The sequence below is a fragment of the Vulpes lagopus genome, chromosome 9 (genome assembly GCF_018345385.1).
Source record: "Vulpes lagopus strain Blue_001 chromosome 9, ASM1834538v1, whole genome shotgun sequence".
In the NCBI taxonomy this organism is placed as follows: Eukaryota; Metazoa; Chordata; class Mammalia; order Carnivora; family Canidae; genus Vulpes; species Vulpes lagopus.
Genome location: NC_054832.1, coordinates 65,663,865 through 65,684,428, shown reverse-complemented (window position 1 = coordinate 65,684,428; position 20,564 = coordinate 65,663,865).

The following is a 20,564-nucleotide window of genomic DNA, read 5'->3' as shown; positions in this document are numbered from 1 at the left end:
TTAGATTCACATTGAACAAAGTGACAAGAGATGGATCAGAACACCAATGTGTTAATTTTCCTCCTCAAGAAATACTTTAACTCTTTCTTGAGGGTATCAATAGTGAATCAAATGTCTGATTTGGCAAGGGGAGAAAAAAAGGCATAAGGAAATGAATGGTTTTAAGGAGGAATATTCCTTAGACCAGGGAAAAAAATCTCAAACTTTTCCTGTAAGAAAGTAAAGCCCAACTTTCTAATTAATGGAACATTCTTTCCTGCTAAAATCAGGGTATTTCCCTTACTTAGCCTAAGTGAATATTGTTAAATTTGCATTTCTTAACCTGATAGTTCATTCTTTTTTGAAAATCACTGGGGCAGACTGCAGTTTACAGAGATAGCTGCAACAATCTCTCCATTTCACATGCTATTCTTGCCACTTCACCAATAAAAGGTAGAGCCTATGTCTTTATCCCCTTTAATCTGGGTGAGTCTTGTGATTGCTCCAGCCAATAGAATGTAGTAGAAGCGATGCTGAGCTAATTCTGGATGTAGCCCTTCATAGGGTTGGGAGTTTCTTTTTCCTGATTCTTGGAACACTGACTATGGGATGCTTCTTTCAGAACCCAGCAACCATGGATGGGTGCTCAAGTTACAGTCTAAGCTTAACTCGCAGCCAAGAGCCAGCATCAACTGCCAGTTCTATGAGTGAGCCACTTTGTCCAGCCCACGTTAGATAATTAGCCCCATGTTCCATCTGATCACAAGTACATGAGAGACCCTAATCAACAGCTGTCCAGCTGAGGATGGTGAAGCCACAGAACTGTGAGAAATAATGTTGTTTTAAGCCAATAAGCTTTGGAATGATATGTTATGCAGCTTTTAGAAAGAATCATCTACCATCCCGTGGTCTGTCTTTTGCCTCAATTAGATTATAATATTGAATACACTTTTTATTATTTTATATTGAGTTATTCATTGACTATTTTCACAAGCGTTCTTCATTCATATAACATATATGTATTGCTATGATGTATCAGACGCTATCAGGTTCTAGATGTTGAAAAAACATAGAAATGAAATATTCCCTCCCTTCAAAGATATTATATCTTATCTTAATGAGGGAGTCAGAAAATAAACAAAATAAATAAGTAATAAGGCCTATGAAGTAAAAAATAAAACTAGGAAGGAAAACATGAAATATTGAGGGACAAGTAGAGTTATGGAAGTTTTATGTAGGATAGGCAGAGAAGAGTTTACTGAGAAAGTGAGTAAATACCTGCAGGAAGTGAGGGGCCTAACCTAGTGAACAACTGAGAGACAGTGGTGTGTACCTGGTGGAAAGAAGACAGTTCAGATAGAAGAACATGGAAGAAAGTCATAATCGGTGAAGTTAAGAGAGCTAATGTTGGGCCTTTTGGCTCATAGAAAGACTTTGACTTTCATTCAGAGTAAGATAAGGATCCACTGAAGAGTTTTACATGGAAGAATGAATAGCTAGACTTATGTTTAACAGAATCATTCTGAGTTTTGTGTTGAGAACAGACAGCCAAGGGGCACAAGCAGGGAGACCAATGGGGGAAACTATTGCAATCATCCAGGTAAGAGACAATGGTGTTTTGGATTAGGGTGGTATTTGATGAATGTCAGGGGTCTGGGATTTGATTTTATCCTACTTATACAGTAATATATTAAACTGCTACTGTTTCATAGATTCTGGCAGAAGACATGAGACTCTTGGGTCAGAGACAAAGGACTTTATTACTCATGGCACAACAAGCAGCATGAGCTTCATGTTTGTGTTGGTTCGCCTTGTCCTGCCAAGTCCCTTGGAGGCATTATGGATGGGCCCAGATGAATGCTACATAATTGGTGGGCATGTGTTGCAGCTGAGGAACACTAAGCTTAGGAAATCCATCTCTTTTATAGTAGTAGGCAGTAAGCAAACCTGCTCTTTGTCCTGGAGGGTGACATTGTCCCATTCCTTCAGGTTACTTACTGCAAATACAAGTCTAATAAATGTCTCAAGTAAGGCGTGGTCAGAGCCTTGCATTCTTGGCAGACTAGATAAGAATATAGAGACTTTCAGGTGGTTGCCTGCCAGGTTGAAGTAAGAAGTAGTCAATTTCTGGATACATTTTTAATATAAAGTTAATAAGATTTTTCTGGGGGCTTTGATTTGTGAGATATTTTTCTAAATAATCAATCTTTTATTAGTTTATCTTGTTTGAGAACAACTTTATCCATAAGTATTGAGAGTACATTATATTCACTTCCAGTATACCAAATCCACTTCACCTACCCAACTCTACACTTCAAAACAATATACTCAAGTCACAACATGTGTGAAGATCCTCAGATGGAAGAATGGATTAAATATCTGAATAATTTACCTCATCTTAAAGTTGTCAACTGTAAGATAATGCACTAGATAATAAAGTTTATAAAAAGTGAAGAAATTATCATTTAACTTTTCTAACTGAAGTATACATTCTCTAAAGAAAACTTAAGAAAACGCATGCAAATTCTGACTTGTATCATCAGCTTCTAGAGGATACCTACTTTCATGGTATGTTTTTCATTTGTGCATAATTCCAATTATAATCATCTTTAGCTTTGCCAGAGATTTAAACATCCAAATTTACAAGATAATAGTAATATTATCAGAAAAAAATCTTTATTAAAGAACCAAATGCATAAACTTTTGTTATATAATGCATCATCCCTTCTTTTTCATAACATTTGTTTGTAAGGACATTCCTATTCCTAAAAGAAATTATGATGACGGTTGTTATAAGAATACAAACTACATAAAAACAAATTTGAACAAGAATTATTATCTCTTTATAAATACCAAACCATTATTTCCATTAAAATATTTTGCTAAGATAACATCTTCTCTGACTAAAAATATCTTTCAGAATTTGAAACTAAAATAATACGTAGCAAAAAAAAAAGCCCATAGAATTTGTCTTCTATATAAACAATCTAGAGTTCTTTGGAAATTTATATATATGTTTTTTTTTAAATTTTTTTTTATTTATTTATGATAGGCACACAGTGATAGAGAGAGAGAGGCAGAGACACAGTCAGAGGGAGAAGCAGGCTCCATGCACCGGGAGCCCGACATGGGATTCAATCCCGGGTCTCCAGGATCGCGCCCCGGGCCAAAGGCAGGCGCCAAACCGCTGCGCCACCCAGGGATCCCTATATATATGTTTTTTATTTCAAGATCAACAAATGCTGATACAACCACTGTTGCCATTTGTGTAAGATTAACTGATTAGCTGGCACATCAGTTATAGACATCTCTGGTCTCAGCATTTTCTGTTTCTATGATTGCTTAGGTTCTTTTAAAACTGAAATTTGATGTTTGAGTAAGCTACTAGCTTATGAATGTTGGTAGAATTGAGTGGTGTGGGAAATTTGAATTTTACCAGAAAGAGCTCATAACAATGGTTATGGAATTAGAACATACAAAAACGTATGCCTGTGATAATAGTTGGATTTTTTTACTCCATGTTCTATTAGTAAGAAGATAGAGGCATTCTATGTCTCTCCATCAGCTAGAGCCATGATTTTGTGTTCTAAACAATGTTAGGCTGGAAGTAAGGGAAAAGGGGAGAATGAGGGTGTTGAGGGTAGGCTGTTGGTAGTGATAGTATTAATGTATATTATAGGACTGTGGCTTCAGAAATCAGATCCCCTGGGTTCAAATCTCAGTTCTGTCACTTAATATCTGTGTGATATTGGGCAACTTGCTTAACTTACTTATATCTATTTATCTGTAAAATGAAGACAATGAGAGTTTCTACCTCACAGGGTATTATGAAGATTAAGTTAATACATGTAGTATACGTAGCATATTTTATATCATTATTTAACTATTATCATCAAGAAATTTCACTAACTAGGGTTGGTACCAACTGAAATTTCCATTTATGTAGTCAGAGTCTGATATATCACATCCTGTCACCTTTGGAACTAATAATACCAATTAACAAAAGTGACACATTTTATTATCCAAGAAATTAAATGCAATCTAGTTTGTCATAGAAAATTCCCTTTTACCCATACTTTCTATGGGGGATTCTCCTACTTTAAATGAGAGTGTAAATCTTGAAGATGACATCTGTTTTGTCTTATATGCTATGTATGTCTTTATGTTCACAACGAAAGCATGTACTTTTTATATTTTCTAACCACATGTATAGCACATAATGTTACAGTCACATTTTGTTCTGTATGAAACATCTGGTATCAACAGACGAAACAAGAAAACATCAGGATTGTACTTTCAGAATTAATTCAGGAATATTAATCCATTCTTATCATCATCTATACCATATCATGTATAATTGGCTCTTGTGACTTTTTCTCCTTTGTGCTACTAAGTGAATTTAATAACTAGCATTTTAAAAATGTAGTTATGTACATGTTCTCAATTATTGCTGACGCTGCTTTGTAGGAAATGGTTTTGACTATTTAAGAAAAAAAGTTGATCAGCACCCTCACTGAACTTGTGTTGAACATTAGCTTGATGGCAAATGAGCAATGACCCCAAAATAATGCCCTCGCAGGTGGGAAAATTCCAGTGACTTTGGAACATGAGCTATTAGAAGGTATATATAGCAGTTTCAGCATTTGATAGAAGGTGTATTATTATGTTCCTATATAAATGGCCTTTGTCAAAGAGTAATCATGATAGGAGAAGAGGTAATCTCTAACCAGCTGTTGTGGTGGAAGGCAACCTTTGCCCTGTATACCCCATGCACATAGAAATAAGGTACAATAATGTTTGAAATTTAATACCATTTCAGATTTGCAGCCACCCTTTTGTTTAAAACCAATTCAAACTTTTAGCTTCTGCCTGCTGCATTTCATGTTCCACACAGTAATTTTCTTTATTTTGCAGAACAGCCTTAACTTCTATTACACTGTCACATTTTACTATGCATTAAGCATCTGGTATCAATAGACTAAACAACACAGAAAGCAGGATTATGCTGTCAGACTTAATAATTCAGAAATATTAACCAGCTCTCATAATTATCAGTAGTTCTTCATATGTAATTGGCCCTCAATGTACATTTCATACTTCTGTGTAACTCTCTGCATACCAGTATAAGATAATAGTGCCTAATCTTTCATGTAACTAACAGAGTTAATTTGGTTAAATGAAATCAATTCATCAGCAATAGCAGTTTTCTGCCACGAAAAAATTAATCACACACAAACATACATGTGGACACCCTCCCAAACAGCTATTTTACAACAACACAGCACACTTATTCCATTAAGAAAACTTGAGAAAGGAAGAAAGTAAACCATGTTGAAGAAGACCTTGCCTGTGAAGTTAACCTCTAGGACTACGTTTGCTGCAAGCTTCAGTTTGCGATGATATGCTTCCTTTAATTAAAACATATTTGTTATCTGTTGTGACTCCTGACCTGTAATATTGTAGGACTGCTCAAGATCTGCTTTATACTTTGTCCTAAACAGCTTTACTACAATTTCAACATGTTATTACCAGTGGAGGACCAGTTTATAGAATCCTAAGCTGAAGCCGTTAAGTACTGATTAGAAGTTCTTGTTTTCATAACATCCTTATTTGAACATTTCAACTTGAAAGATAATCTTTTAAATTTTTTTTAAAATTTAAATTCAATTAATTAACATGTACTATATTATTAATTTCAGAGGTAGAGGTCAGGGATTCATCAGTTGCATATAATACGCAGTGCTCATGATATCACGTACCCTCCTTAATACCCACTGGGGGACCCAGTTATCCCATTCCCCTCCCTCCCTCCCCTCCGACAACCCTCAGTTTGTTTCCTGTAATTAAGTCTCTCCGTGGTTTTTCTCCCTCACTGTTTTCTTCCCATTCAGCTTCCCCTACTTTCCCCTATGATCCTCTGTTTTGTTTCTTATATCCCACATATGAGTGAAATCATATGATAATTATCTTTCTCTGATTTATTTTGTTTAGCAAAATATCCTCTAGTTCCATCTATATTGTTGCAAATGGTAAGATTTTATATCTTGATGGCTGAGTAATGTTCCACTGTATATCTATATACCACATCTTCTTCATTCATCTGTCAATGGACATCTGGGCTCTTTCCATAGTTTGGTTATTGTGGACATTGAGGCTATCAACATTGGGGTGCAGGTGCCCCTTTGGATCACTATGTTCATATCATTTGGGTAAGTACCTAGTAGTACAATTGCTCTATTTTTAACTTTTTGAGGAACCTCCATACTGTTTTCCAGAGTGGCTGTACCACCTTGCATTCCCACCAGCAGTGTAAGAAGGCCCTCCCTCAACTTGAAAGATAATCTAATGTGTTGATCCTAGACACACCTTAAATGCTTTGTTAATTGATATTAGCATTTTATTTTATTTTTTTTTGATATTAGCATTTTACATGCTTCTGCAGTTTCCTGGTATGTTTCCTTGCTCTCAATTGCCATTTCTTGTGATCGTGAATATATCTGAGAAGAGTGGCTGCTTTTCTCTCTGGTGATTTTCTGCTATTTATATGACATGGATTTTGCTAACAGCACAAACTTTCCAAAAGCAGCTGCTTCAAAGGAGTAAATGTCCTATGAGTAAGGAAAGGAGGTATACATATCAGCAAGGTGAAGGAACTCCGGTTCACTGTCTTCTGTTTAATATGTCAATAGATTCAAAGCACTTTTGGTTGTTTTCTGTTTCTTAACTATGTTTCAGGTTGATAAAGCTTGCTGATATTTGAGTTCTGCATAGGGCAGATGGAATATTCCTAGTGAAGAAAGACTTCATGTGTTGAAGAAAGGCTCTACAGAGTGCATTATTCAGGTGATCAGGGACTGCTGCTTGGAGTCTAAAATCGTCATGGATCTGCCTGTCATTCACAACGGCATACTTAGAAGGAACTAGTGTAACAAATGCTATTTCCTATCTGATTTCTCAACAGTCAGTTGTGTAAACTAGCCTTTTCACCTCTATAATAAAGTTCCTAATGAAAAGAAAAAGAGGGAAGTTCTTAGGATGCAAAAGGTATGACTTCACAGGTAAGAATGAGGAAGTGAAGATATTTATGAAGAAGCTCATTTATTTTGGCAAGTATAACTCCTAAAAAGAAGCAGAATAACACTTCATTAAGAGAGTTATTTAACCTCTTTGAGACTCAATTTCCTCATTTGCAAAATTAGAACAATGGCGCTCAACTAATAGAGGTTTTCTGAGGATTAAGTTTGTTGTGTAAAGCAGTAAGCATGATACATAATAAATGTTTAATAAATTTTCAGTGTGTAGACCCCTACTTTCCTAGAATCCATTGAATATTAGTGCCCAAATTAGATGTTTAACATGCTGTGACTAAATTAAATGATTAAATATCACTAATATGAAATATTATGAATTTTAAATTCAGAAGATTAAATCTCTTTTAAACAAGGGCTTTAAAAAGTTTTCTGTTTTATGAAAAGCAATTTGATTGCAACTTATCCACATATATAATATTACCCCAAAGAATTTAATCAATTGGGAAACATTTTAAGACATGATTTAGAGGAAGAAACTTCAGGAATATGTGTTGTGAAATAGTACGATCTTAAGACTTCAGATGTGATGCCTGGTCTATGATGAGATGTGATTCCTGGTGCATAAGTGGCAACAGAACTCCTAAAAAGAAACAATAAATTTGAATAACTTATTTTTAAAATATCTTTGTTTCTGTTTCTTTCTTTAATTTAAAAGAAACTCTTATGAGTGCTCTCTATATGCCAAGCACTGTGCTAGGGACAAAGAATACAAATACAAAAAATAAAGCATAGCCACTGACCTCAAGTTGATAGACATTATAACACCTACTTATAAAAACAACCTAAATGCAGTAATAGAAATAGGCACAAATCTTACTGGATCACAGATAGATAAAGTTAACCTGACTTGACCAGTGCAGAAGATGACTAAAAGATAGGAGAGGCTTCTTGAAAGAGGTACTACCTCTGTTGAATCTAACAGGAGAAGTAGGCAAAGATGGGAAAGACATTCTGCATAGAGTAGAGACTTGAGCAGAGGCTTGGCAAGTGCAACAGTGGTTGTGTGCATGGAACAAGTACAGGGGGGAGGTAGAGCATGAAGCTGAGTGTTAAAGGAAAACATAGGATCAGACCACGTAGAGCCTTGTATGCCAACTCAGGAGCTTAAGCTAACCCAATAGAATGAGTATTTAAAGGTTTCATCAGTATATTCACTCAGTAAGATTTGTATTTCAAATAAAATACTCCAACTCTTGTGTGCAGATCAAATTTAACAAGGATTTGGCGGATATGATAGTAGAAGGAATACTGCGTATTGACCTCAGATGATGATGAATAAAGACAAAGACCTGAATTAGGACAGTGGTAAGTTAATATCCTACTAATATACTCTCATGCACACATGGCACACGTGAAAAAACACATACACTTTTAGTTATTGCAGCACTATTTGTAAGACTGGAAACAACTCTGGTGTTTCTTTTTATGTTTAATGCCCAGATTTGAGTATATATGTTCTTGGTAATTGCAATGAGGATATCTGGGAATATTTTAAGGAATTAAAAATGTGATTTCTTCAGGGCTTTTCCAGTCATCTCCTATTGAGTTCCCATTACTTAGCAAAAGTAATGTTACTTTGTAAAGCAAATTCAGTTAGGATGTAGTCTGAAGAAAAGGACAATACCCCTTGAGAAATTAGCTCCACATCATTATCTTAGCCTATTGTCCCCTGCTTTTAGATAATCATTAGAGTCCTTTGCTATGACTCTTATATGTGACTTTCAAGACTATTGGTAAATTTTGCTCTGGAAATCCTATCTAATATAATAAGGCAAGAAAAAAATGTATAGGGATCCCTGGGTGGCGCAGCGGTTTGGCGCCTGCCTTTGGCCCAGGGCACGATCCTGGAGACCCGGGATCGAATCCCACGTCGGGCTCCCGGTGCATGGAGCCTGCTTCTCCCTCTGCCTGTGTCTCTGCCTCTCTCTCTCTCTCTCTCTCTCTCTCTCTCTGTGTGACTATCATAAATAAATTTAAAAAAAAAAAAGAAAAAAATGTATAATGGATATAGATGCTGGAAATTAGCTGACAAGTATCTTTGTTCTTTTTATTTTAGTTAAACATAAGGGAATAAACTGTAAGAACTACTAGGATTAATATGGGTGTTGGATAATATGGCAGATTATGAAGTAATATAAAATATTGAATTTACTACATATTAATAATAATCACCTAAAAATAATGGGTAGCAATTTGATTCCTGAAAACTTAGGAATAAGTTAACAAAAATGTATAGGAATTATGTGAGGAAAACTGAAATTTCTTACTGTAGATGGCAAATACAGAATTGAACAAATTGAGTGAAATATAAAGTTTCTGAATTAGAGGATTTACTATTTTTAATATGCAAATTTTATTTCCAAATCAACTCATGTGAACATAATAAGGATACTAATAGGGGAGATTTTAAAATATAACAGAATTATTCTAATTATTTTGGTGAGCAAAACCATGCTTGCAATTGCCCAGGCAATTTTGAAAATAAGATGCATTAGGGGTACTTTCCCTAAAACACAGTAGCATTTACTATGAAGCAATAATTCCACTTATTTTTTTGTCTTGTTGATATTGTAATAATGAGACAAAGCAATAGAAAATACTAGAACAGTATTTATAGGTGTGCATCAAGGAACTCTAGGACTATAAGTTGTGTAAAGGTATTAGGATGTTCAGGATGTTTAGTTTACTGATACACATTGTGACTTTCTAAGAAGTTATTATACATGATCATTCTCAGTCTTATTTGACCTCAGAAATCTTTTGAAAATGCTTCTTGCAAGACAAATCTTCTTATAAATTTGAGGAAAGCTGAAAGAAAAACAGATACATATTTGTACAATTGAGCTTTGAACAACATAGGGGCTAGGGATGCTAATCCCCATGCAGTGAAAAATCCATGAGTAGCTTTTGACTTCCCCAAAACTTAACTTCTCAGAGAACTACTATTGACCAGAAGCCTACTGATAGCATAAAGTCAACTAACACATATTTTGCATATTATATGTACTGTATACTGTAGTCTTAAAATCAAGTAAGCCAGAGAAAAGAAAATGTTATTAAGAAAATCCTAAGGAAAAAAAAATAAAAAAAAAAATCCTAAGGAAGAGAAAACACATTCACAGTTCTGTAATGTATTTATCGAAAAAAATCTGTGCATAAGTGGACCATCACAGTTTAAACACATGTTGTTCAAGGGTCAACTGTAACACTTTAAAGTTTCACAAGTGGATACTGCAATTCATTTTGGAAGGGATAGAATCAATAAATGCCTCTACCATACTCAATTGTCAAAGAAACTAAGTCGATAAATAATTTTTTATTTATGAGATGAGCCAAGATTAAAAACACATATTTTGTATTTAGAAACTCCTAAAAACTAACTACAAACTGAGGTCACAATTCCTGTTTTATACTCAAATTAATGTGGCAAGAACCACCACCTTGATTAACTATAGGAAATCCAGTCTTCCTCCAGGGTTGTCACACCATGTATATTTAGGAATCTCCAGGGAATGTGTAAATGTTCCAAAGATGGGTTCTGAAGGTCACCTGCTCCCAACAAGTAGTCTCATGCTGGACCACTGCTCCACACCAATGCTGGCCTTCTCTTGCTTCCCTTAAGCCACTTTATCCTTAGTGAGGAAACAGATTATAGTTAATTCATCCCAGGTTAGATGAGAATCAACCATACTACTTAACGAGATATACAGAAGACTGGGGAATAACTGGGTATTACAGTGCAGAAAACATGCAAACATTACCTAGTAGAAAGGAATCTCAAAATTCAGAAGCCTGGCCTTTCTACTAGTGGCAGCTTTTCTTCTTAACCTTAGGTGTCACCATGTCTCTAAGCTCTGGGGTCGCTGCTAACAGGAGTACTCTTGAGCATAGCTCTCCTATCCAAGGCCATTCTCTAAAGACAGGAGAATAGAATTTTTCTTGCTTTGCATAATCAAAAGACCAATTAATTTTTTTCTTAGAACAAAAGAACGTTCTGTTCTCAGAGGCATTTTATGCCATGCTTTAATTAACTTGTCTATGTTCATGTCTATATTATTTATGGAAGGAAGTGTAGTACAGTGGCTGAGAGTGTGAGTTTAAATCTTGGCTTTGCCTCTTCTTACCTAAATGGCCTTGGGCAGGTGACGGAATTTCTCGGAGGTTTCATTTTCTTGTTTATAACAGATTTAATAACATCTACCTTTTGGTTGTTGTAAAGATTAAATAATGTACATGGAATGTCATGGTGATGTTTCAATAAATGTCAAGTATAATAACAATTCTTTATATTTTTAGATTTTTATTATTTATTTGATACAGAGAGAGAGAGGGAGGGAGGAAGAGAGAGAGAGCGAGAGACAGAGGCAGAGACACAGGCAGAGGGAGAAGCAGGCTCCATGCAGGGAGCTCGACATGGGACTGGATCCTGGGTCTCCAGAATCACACCCTGGGCTGAAGGCGGCGCTAAACCGCTAAGCCACTGGGGTTGCCCTAACAATTTTTTTTTAAAGAGTTTTATTTATTTTTGAGAGAGAGAGAGAGAGAGAGGCAGAAAGCATGAGCAGCGGGGAGGGGCAGAGGGAGAAGCAGATTCCCTGAGGAGCAGCCCCCACCACCATCACCACCCGACCATGCGAGACTGGATCCCCAGGACCCTGGGATCAGGGCCTGAGCCAAAGCAGATGCTTAACCAACTGAGCCAGCCAGGCACCCCTTAACAATGCTCTTTAAATAAGCAATGCTCACAAGCATCACGTTTGAATTTAAACATGAATCATGTTTCAACATGAACTCTGATTCTAGAGGTAGGAGAAGGGTAGTTCAATAATTTATTAGTTTGTTCAAATTTGTACCTTCTTTTGTACTTTTTCTCCAATTACTAAATACATGCCAAAAATTAGAAAACTTTCAAAACAAAAGCACACACAGAGGCCACCTTACAAATACTACCCAGGTATTTTGCCCCACTGAAATAACCATGGAGAACATTTTGGTGACTCCTTTTCCCTTTTTCTGTGTCTTTTTTTTTTTTAATTTTTATTCATGATAGTCACAGAGAGAGAGAGAGAGAGAGAGGCAGAGACACAGGCAGAGGGAGAAGCAGGCTCCATGCACCGGGAGCCCGACGTGGGATTCGATCCCGGGTCTCCAGGATCGCGCCCTGGGCCAAAGGCAGGCGCCAAACCGCTGCGCCACCCAGGGGTCCCCCTTTTTCTGTGTCTTTATGCCTCTCTCTGTTGCTGTCTCTACCTAGCAATCAGCCCAGTTATCAGCAGAACACAGATAGCACATTCACATTGGGACAGTTTGAGGAGAGTTTCATAAAGAGATTATTTACAAAGATATGGGTTGGCTGTAGGGAAAATAGAATGGGCAATACAGAGAGCAGAAATCTCTTAGTACCTAGAAACTTAAAGTCGTAATGGGAACAAGAGGTTCCTGAGACCTAGAGGTGGAGAAACTGTGTGAAGACGGCTACCTGGTCTTTTGGTGGAAAGATACAACAGGCCCAGAATGGTTTTTCAGGGATGAACCTGGGGGAATAAACTCTTCCACCTCTTTGGCCTCCCACTACTGTCAACCACCTACCAGTGCTGTTTCTGGACCAACCTGGCTAGAAGCCAGGCCATTGCTATCCATACTGCAGGGCCTCCTGGATAGATGCAGAGCTAAGGGTGACTTTAAAATCTATTGAAAGAATAAGGACACTTCTGAAAGTGAGAAAGAGTGAATTACTCATAATGCCAAAAATCTCAGGACAATAAGCATAAACTAAGAGTGTCCCACGCAAACTAGACTATATGTCACACTGTTGAGTAAAGTCAAAAATCAATCTGAAGGGGAAATGGAAGATGCAAAGTTCTGTCTTTCTCTTGATTCCTCCCTTTCCCTCCCTTTCTCACATGTGAACACACTGTTCTCTATAATTTTATTTAGTACACAAATTCTATATTTTCTTAAATTTAGGTGTTCATTATGAATCACTTTCTATATAATGCATGTTTTTCTAAAATATAATTTTAATCATATCATACTCTGTATCATAGTTGTACCAAAATTGACCTCATCTTTGGATGCTTAGGCATTTTTCCATTATAATGCTGTGATGAACTTCACGAAGCATAAATCATTATATACCTCTAATTATTTAATACGTATTACTTGAGCAACTATTACTATGTGCTACCCACTGAAGATGTAAAGATGAGTACAACATAGTTTCTGTAGGTTATAGCCTAGTGGTGGAGACAACTTCCAATAGCAGCCTCACCAGAAAAAATATAGGACTTTGTACACTAAGCAAAGCTGCCATCCCCTGTGTTGTGGAGAGGAAGAACAAGGTCATGATGTCAGGTCACAGCATGGCCTTTGCCTCCACTAGCATTTATGTCCTCACTAGGCTCCTGTGGCTCTGGATTCTATCCTGTGGAGGAAATTCTTCCTTCCCATAAATCCTTCATTACATCCAGCCATCACTTCCCTGACTACAATAGGAAGTGGGGGTGTCTTCCTTTTTTCCAGTTCCCTTTACTCAGCAGGAAGCTGAGTGGACAGGCTTGGCTACTCTAGTCTCTTCTGGCCCTGGACTAAGGAAAGGAGTATTTTTTTTCCATCAGATAGTGTTCGAAATCAGTAGCCCAAGACAAAATAGTGCCCGAGAAAGCACTGTTGCTTGAAGCTAAATGTGCCAAGGAGTCTGGGGGTGCACTGCAGATTGGTAGACCAGGGATTGAGAGGGTCAGCTAGACAATTAGGAAGAGCATGTAGAAAAAGGTGAATAGTGTCATTGACAAGTTTGAGAGACATTGGGTTGGTCTTATTTTCAGGATGTTTGTGTATGGGGTGGGCTGAATTCAACTTGCAAAGCCCTAGAGGGAGGCCTGGTGCCAGACTCTACACATTCAAGTGAGCTGCCTATCTGTAAAATATTTGTTAGCCTGAAGAGATTTGCTTTCATTTCTTACCTCCCTCCTTCATTTCATTGCATCATGTCTTGCCTCACTTGTTTGCTCTAACTTGCCGCCCACTCCCACCTCCCAATCTGGGTACCTGCTCTGCCTTCTGCCTAGAGTACTCTTTCTTCAGATCTTTGCACAGCTTGTACCTTACCCTGAGGTCCAACTCAAATCCTATTTCTTAGAAAGTTCTTTCTCTATTTCTCAATTCAGTTTGGCCTCCCCTGGATACTCTATCCCCGTACCTTGTGTCATTTTCCAAATAGAACCTGTCTTCTACTAAAATTGCCTTGCTTATTGCTTATCTGATGACTTGTTTATCAGGCATCCTTCCTAATGTGTATCTCAGCCCCACTGGGGCTCACCTCTCTTGCTGCTGCTCTATCTCTCATGCATAGAAGGGCTCCCGGCAAATACAGCATGCTGAGTATCCATCTCTGGATGGATGAATATGTGGTTGTTGCTGAGTTCCTTGCCCTAAGAGCTATTTTGTTTCTACTCTTAGAAATATATAGGTCTTCTAGGGAAGGATTTCTTTAATTAGGTAAGCATTTCATTTAATGATATAAACATAACACAAAATTTCCCTATTGTTCAATTAATTCCCATGAGAAGTAAACTGTCCTATTTTCTTCAGGATATTGATTTATTATCTTTCCATATGTAAAATAATGACATTAATTCAGGAACCAAGATGACTTCTCCCAGACACATTATTTGTCTTGGAATTGTACCTTGGGTTAATCAAATATGGGTATAATTTCAAATATCAGTTTTTTAATTTTACATATTTAGGCATCTTTTTTCCCATCCTTCCTATTTCATAGCAAATGGATCAAGATGAGTGGAAGATAATTTTAAAACATTTTGAGCTGAGGGACATCTGGGTGGCTTAATCAGTTGAGTGTTTGACTCTTGGTTTCAGCTCAGGTCATGATCTCAGATTTTTGAGAGCAAGCCCTATATCAGGCTTCATAGTCAAAGAGGAAACTGAGATTCTCTCCCTCTCTCTCTCTGCCCCTCCTTCTGCTCACGCTTATGCTCTCTTTCTCTCAAATAAATAAATAAACTTTTTTTTTGTTTTGCATTGAGTTTTTTAAAAATTTTATTTATTGACACACACACAGAGAAACAGAGAGAGAGAGAGAGAGAGAGAGAGAGAGAGTAAGCACAAGCACGGGGAGTGGCAGAGGGAGAGGGAGAAGCAAGTGCCCCACCGAGCAGTGAGCCGGACCAGGGAGGCTGATGTGGGGTTTATGACCTGAGCTGAAAGCAGACACTCAACAAATGAGCCACCCAGGAGCCCCAAATAAATATTTTTTTAAAATTATGAGTTGAGTTTACATGGTTAATTTTTCTTAGTCCAAAAATAATGTGAAATGTTATTCTGAAAGCAGAAGTCACTCAGAGACCATTTATTTAACAATTCTATACAGATGTTTATACTTGCAGTTAGGTAAGTATTGGACAGCATTTATCTAATTAGCAAATATAAAAAATTAGAGAATACGAATAAAAATAAACTCCTAAAGCAACTTTACAGCAACATGAAATGAAATAGACTTTTCTCGCTTGCTCCTTGTCTTATTTCAGGTTGCTTGTTTAGAGACCAATGATGAATTGTGTCCTTTCCTTAATTCTTGTTAACTAATTGAATCCCAGAAAACCATAATATAACCTATGAATATGAAATGAATACTTTTACCCTGACACATTTATAGATAAGGGCATCTTCAGTTTTAGAAGGACAGGTGCTTTTGATGCTTTTGTAAAGGGAGTTGGGATGTTCTGCTCTAGTGCACACATGCTTTATCTCACCATGGGTCTTTGTACCATTTTCTAATGTCACTGTACATCTGGACGATGGTGATGAGGAGTGCTGACATATCCTGGACTGTTTTCTATCTTTCCCCTTTACATACCTTTTCATTTTTTTAAGAACCATGCAGATGTAACTGTAAAATCTTTACTCTAACGAGAGAGCCGAGAGCTTGGGAGAACCCACCTGGAAAATGCTCTTATTTTTAATATCTTTCTTGCTTTCTTTATAGACAACTTATAGGTATGGGAGAACTTAGATGAAAGTAATAGGGAACTATAAAAATGGAGAAAATAGGGCAGCAACAAATCAAAATACCAAGTGGGGAGGAAGAAGGAGTCAAAAATCTAGTAATACTGTGCATTTCTCTGTTGGGAAATGTTCATTAAGAAGAATCAATGATCTATCTTTAAAAATAACTCCATAGTAAGATTTGTTTATCTTAGGTGTTTGGAACTTTTGCCTTAGTAATCAAAGGACAGACCTTTAGTTCTTAAAAACACAGATGCATGAGAGAACCTATAGAGAAGTTACTGGTATTCACCATTTATAGAATAAGGTAAGCTGGGATTTCATGGCATTCTTTCTTCTTGGCTGTAGAAAGGTATAAGTTGTTTGCCTGTGAATTTGAACTATAGGAAATCTGAACTGTAATCTCCTAGCTAAGTTTAGGTAAGTACTTAAGAAGAACCTAAAGAAAGATTCAGCTTAAATCTTGGCCTGCTAGGTTTAAGACTCCTGGAAAAGATTTTAATTCATTCATTTATTTCTTCCTTAACATGGTGTCAAGAAAACCAGCTTTGGTATCAGGATGTCTGGGAGTGAATATATCACTTCTGAGCTCATGCCAAGATGAAGTTACCCAGCCTCTGTATCTCCTTATCTGTAAAAGGGAGATCATAAAATCCTCCTCAAAGATTGCTGTGAAGATTTCAATTAGCTACACTTTGCTTAGAAAAATTATTTGTGTTTATAAAGCACTTAATAAATGCTAGATGATAATTATCAGGTGATGTTATATTTATTATTCAGTATTTATGTTTAATGTTATTTATTTTAAAATTAAATTTAAAAGATAAATATTATCATTACTGCCTACTATTTGTTAAAAAAGTTTTTGATCAAACCCTCTGTCAGAAGATGGGAATAAAAGATGCATATAAGAGGACTTCCAGTTTTATAGGATTATCATAGGGCCAATGATCCCAAACAAAGAAAGGCCCTTTGGTCTGTAAAAATATTTCATGACAGATTAGAGGGTCATGTGAGCCTTCTTCCAGTCCAAGACAGAGGCAGCAGCTGGTGGGCCTCAGGAAATCATGGAAAATTAGGGACTCTTTAGAGCTTAAGTAGTTTTTTCTCACAATATTCTTTCATTTCTTGACTTTCTTCAGAAAATCCCTAACATATTGTTTGCCATGTATGCATGTACACACATATCCTATTTATACAAATGAAAGAGAAATTGAGACTAAAAAAATTCAGCAGAAGTATTTTCAAGTTCATAAGAAAGCATTTTCCTGAACGTCCACAGAACATCATCTAACACCTTTCTTAGCTTGTGCATGATCTGATGACGTGTTGTAATCCCCCTACAAGGTTGTGACTTCCCAAAGAGCAACAGAAGAGCAGTAATGTTCTTCAAATACTGGTATCTAGCACAATGCCCACCATACAGTGAATGATCAATAAAAAATTTGGTTCTCAACTATACTTTAACAGAATTACACTAAAGTATATATGCAGATCCATATATGCATTTCTTGTGAAAGAAGCAGTATTAAATCTAGGAAATAGTTTGCTTTCTGTGTTGCTGGAACCAAACCCACTAAGACAAATTTAGTTTAAAGAAGACTATTTAGTAACTAATGATTTTGACAATTTTTTAAAATTCTCCAGCTGCCATTTGACTATATGCAATGAGAGAGTAACTGAAGTCAGGACTGGGCCAGTATGTGAAAGGAAAAGAAAAGGTCTCAATGCCATGTGCGAAAAAGTCAAAGGAAGAGGGAGGAAGTAAGAGAGGAGGAGCTACCACTTAAGGAACTGTGTCTTGGTCCTCAGTTGTCTGTCACTGAGAGAAGAGTTTGGAACTCAGAGGATTTTTTTGGTTTCATTCTGTGCATGATCCTGGCTCTCTAGCAAAGTATGCATTCATGGAACTGATTAGTACTGTACTTATGTATTTACATCCAAACCACAATTGTAATCATAGGACATGTCCTGGATAACTTCAAAGTGGTTTCTACCTGCCCTGGAGCTACAACCTATCAAGGGATTTTTTGATATCCCAGGACAATACTTTTGTTTTAAACAAAATTAAAATTTTGTTTTAAAATTTTAAATAAATTTTCTTTCAAAATGCAATACAAAAGATAGAGATAGAAAGTAAAGAACTGAAACCATTCTACAACCCCGAACAGGAGATTGAGGATGATGGAAAACCCTCTGTGGAGTGCTTAGGTCTGAAGGAAGAGAACCAGCTTCTCCCCAACTGGATGCAAATGTTAGGTATCATCTGTCAGTGCTATGGCGGCAACACTCTTGCCATTGCAGCCAAACATACATTATATCTCACAAGCCGAAATACCTGGTTTAAAAGATCTAGACATTGGGAACCAATGCTCTCTTTTTTCTTGCCTAACATGAAGACTACAATATGGTGTTTGGAAATTTCCTCAAATCTGATGGTGTAATGTTTTCATTCTCACTTCCCTAATTCAGGTCACTACTGTTTCTTGTATAGTTCAGTCCTGGTTCCAAATTAGTCTCCTCCTTGAGCCCCAAATATTCTGCTATCTTTTTATATTCTCTCCCACTACTGCCCAGCAAATTCCCAAGCTACACCAAACTACACCTTTAGCTCCCTTGATCTCTTGTAGGGCCTGTGTGTTTGCTATTCTTTCTGTCTGAAAACTTCTTCATCCCCCCCCCCTTTTTTTTTCTCCATCTTACACACCATCTCTAGACCTTCTTTCGCTTGAATATGAAATCATCATTAAGTTCTTGCTGCTCCTGGAAGCTGATCCCAAACACTCCCTCACCGCACATCTGGACTTGGTACTCTTCCTAGGTATTGCCCTGGCACCATGAGCCATCCTTAACCTTATATTTACATTATCCAACTGTCTACTCATGAGATGATAGATTCACAAGGCAGTGAAGTGTGTGGGTCTTGCTAATCAATACATCCCAAGTCCAATAAGTTCTCAATAATTATCCTGTGAATGAATAAATGAATGGGGGAACAGGTGACTGTGTCAAGGTTTGAGAATGTGTTTGTTATAATTATCATTTGCAGCTTTTGTGTTCCTGGATCAAAATGCACATAGCTCCTGAAGACATTTCTCTTTATATATAATTTTCAAATGGGGACTGAGGAGAAAAGCCTTTATATGAAAGTGCTACCAAAAGGAGTTTATAAATCATTTTCTACAGTTATAATAAGAGAAAGATGAATTCAAAGTACTCTGTAAATAGGGTAATACTATATCCCAGTCATATCAGTTGTCCTAGAATAATTCTTAACAACACCCTCTTTTGTTTTCAAAAGTTTCCTGGGTTCTACAATAAATCACAGTAATTCATTTTCTAAATACTTTGGGAATAAAGAAGGGGGGAAGAAGAATTATGCAGACACAAAGAACTTTTGGAGGTTTTTCTGTTTCTGAAACTAGAATATGCAAAGAAAGTCAGTGAAGTACCCCAATCCTAGTTCGTCGATGATAAGACTTACATTTCCTCAGAGCTTTGCACAACCATGCCTGATAATAAAAAGGAAAAAAGGGATTTAGTTAGAACTTCAGAAGAAGTTACCCTTAGTTTTTATCAGTTATTCAATGATAAACATTTATGATTTCTTTTTCCTTGGGGAAGTAAGATTATTTTTAATTAACAGTAAAGACTAATGCTTCCCTGAGTTCAAGAGCCTCGAAAGTGAGTCTTGTTATCTTAGATTGTCTTTTGTTTCTCATCCTTTCTTTTGATTGCAGCTGATTGTTAATTAGAAAAAAAAACAAACTGATACAACACATGAATGTATAATAACTAAGTGGCTTTTGTGGGAATGATTTCCTGGTATACATATTAAAACACAATTCTGAGAATACCACAGTCCCTCAACAAACCATTTGAATTCAGTAAATAGTAGAAATGCAGGAGGATTAATTTAAGTCAAGAAGCAAAACATTGACTTCTGGAAACATGAAAGGTTTTTTCTATGAGGTCTATTAACCCTTTACAATGTATTCATTTCTTGAGTATTTAATTAAAATTTATTCCATTTGAAGAGAGCATCAGTCTCTATAACATGGCTAAAAAGTATCGTGAATTGGAGGCTTTTTTCATAGAGGAAGTTAATTATATGATGGATAGCTCAAGTTGAGTAAGATTAACCCCCAGGAAATTAAAGACTATATTTTATATATGTTGTCATGAAATTGCCATCCATATCTTGACATATAAGGCTATAAATGCCACATGGCCTTCTTTTCCTAAGACCAACACTGTGGCCCTCCCATTCTTCCTCTTTCACTGCTACTTTTTTTTTTTAAAGATTTAATTTATTTATTCATGAGAAACACACACACACACACACACACAGAGGCAGAGACATAGGCAGTGGGAGAAGCAGGCTCCACGCACAGAGCCCGATGTGGGATTCGATCCCGGGTCTCCAGGATCACGCCCTGGGCTGAAGGCAGGGGCTAAACCGCTGAG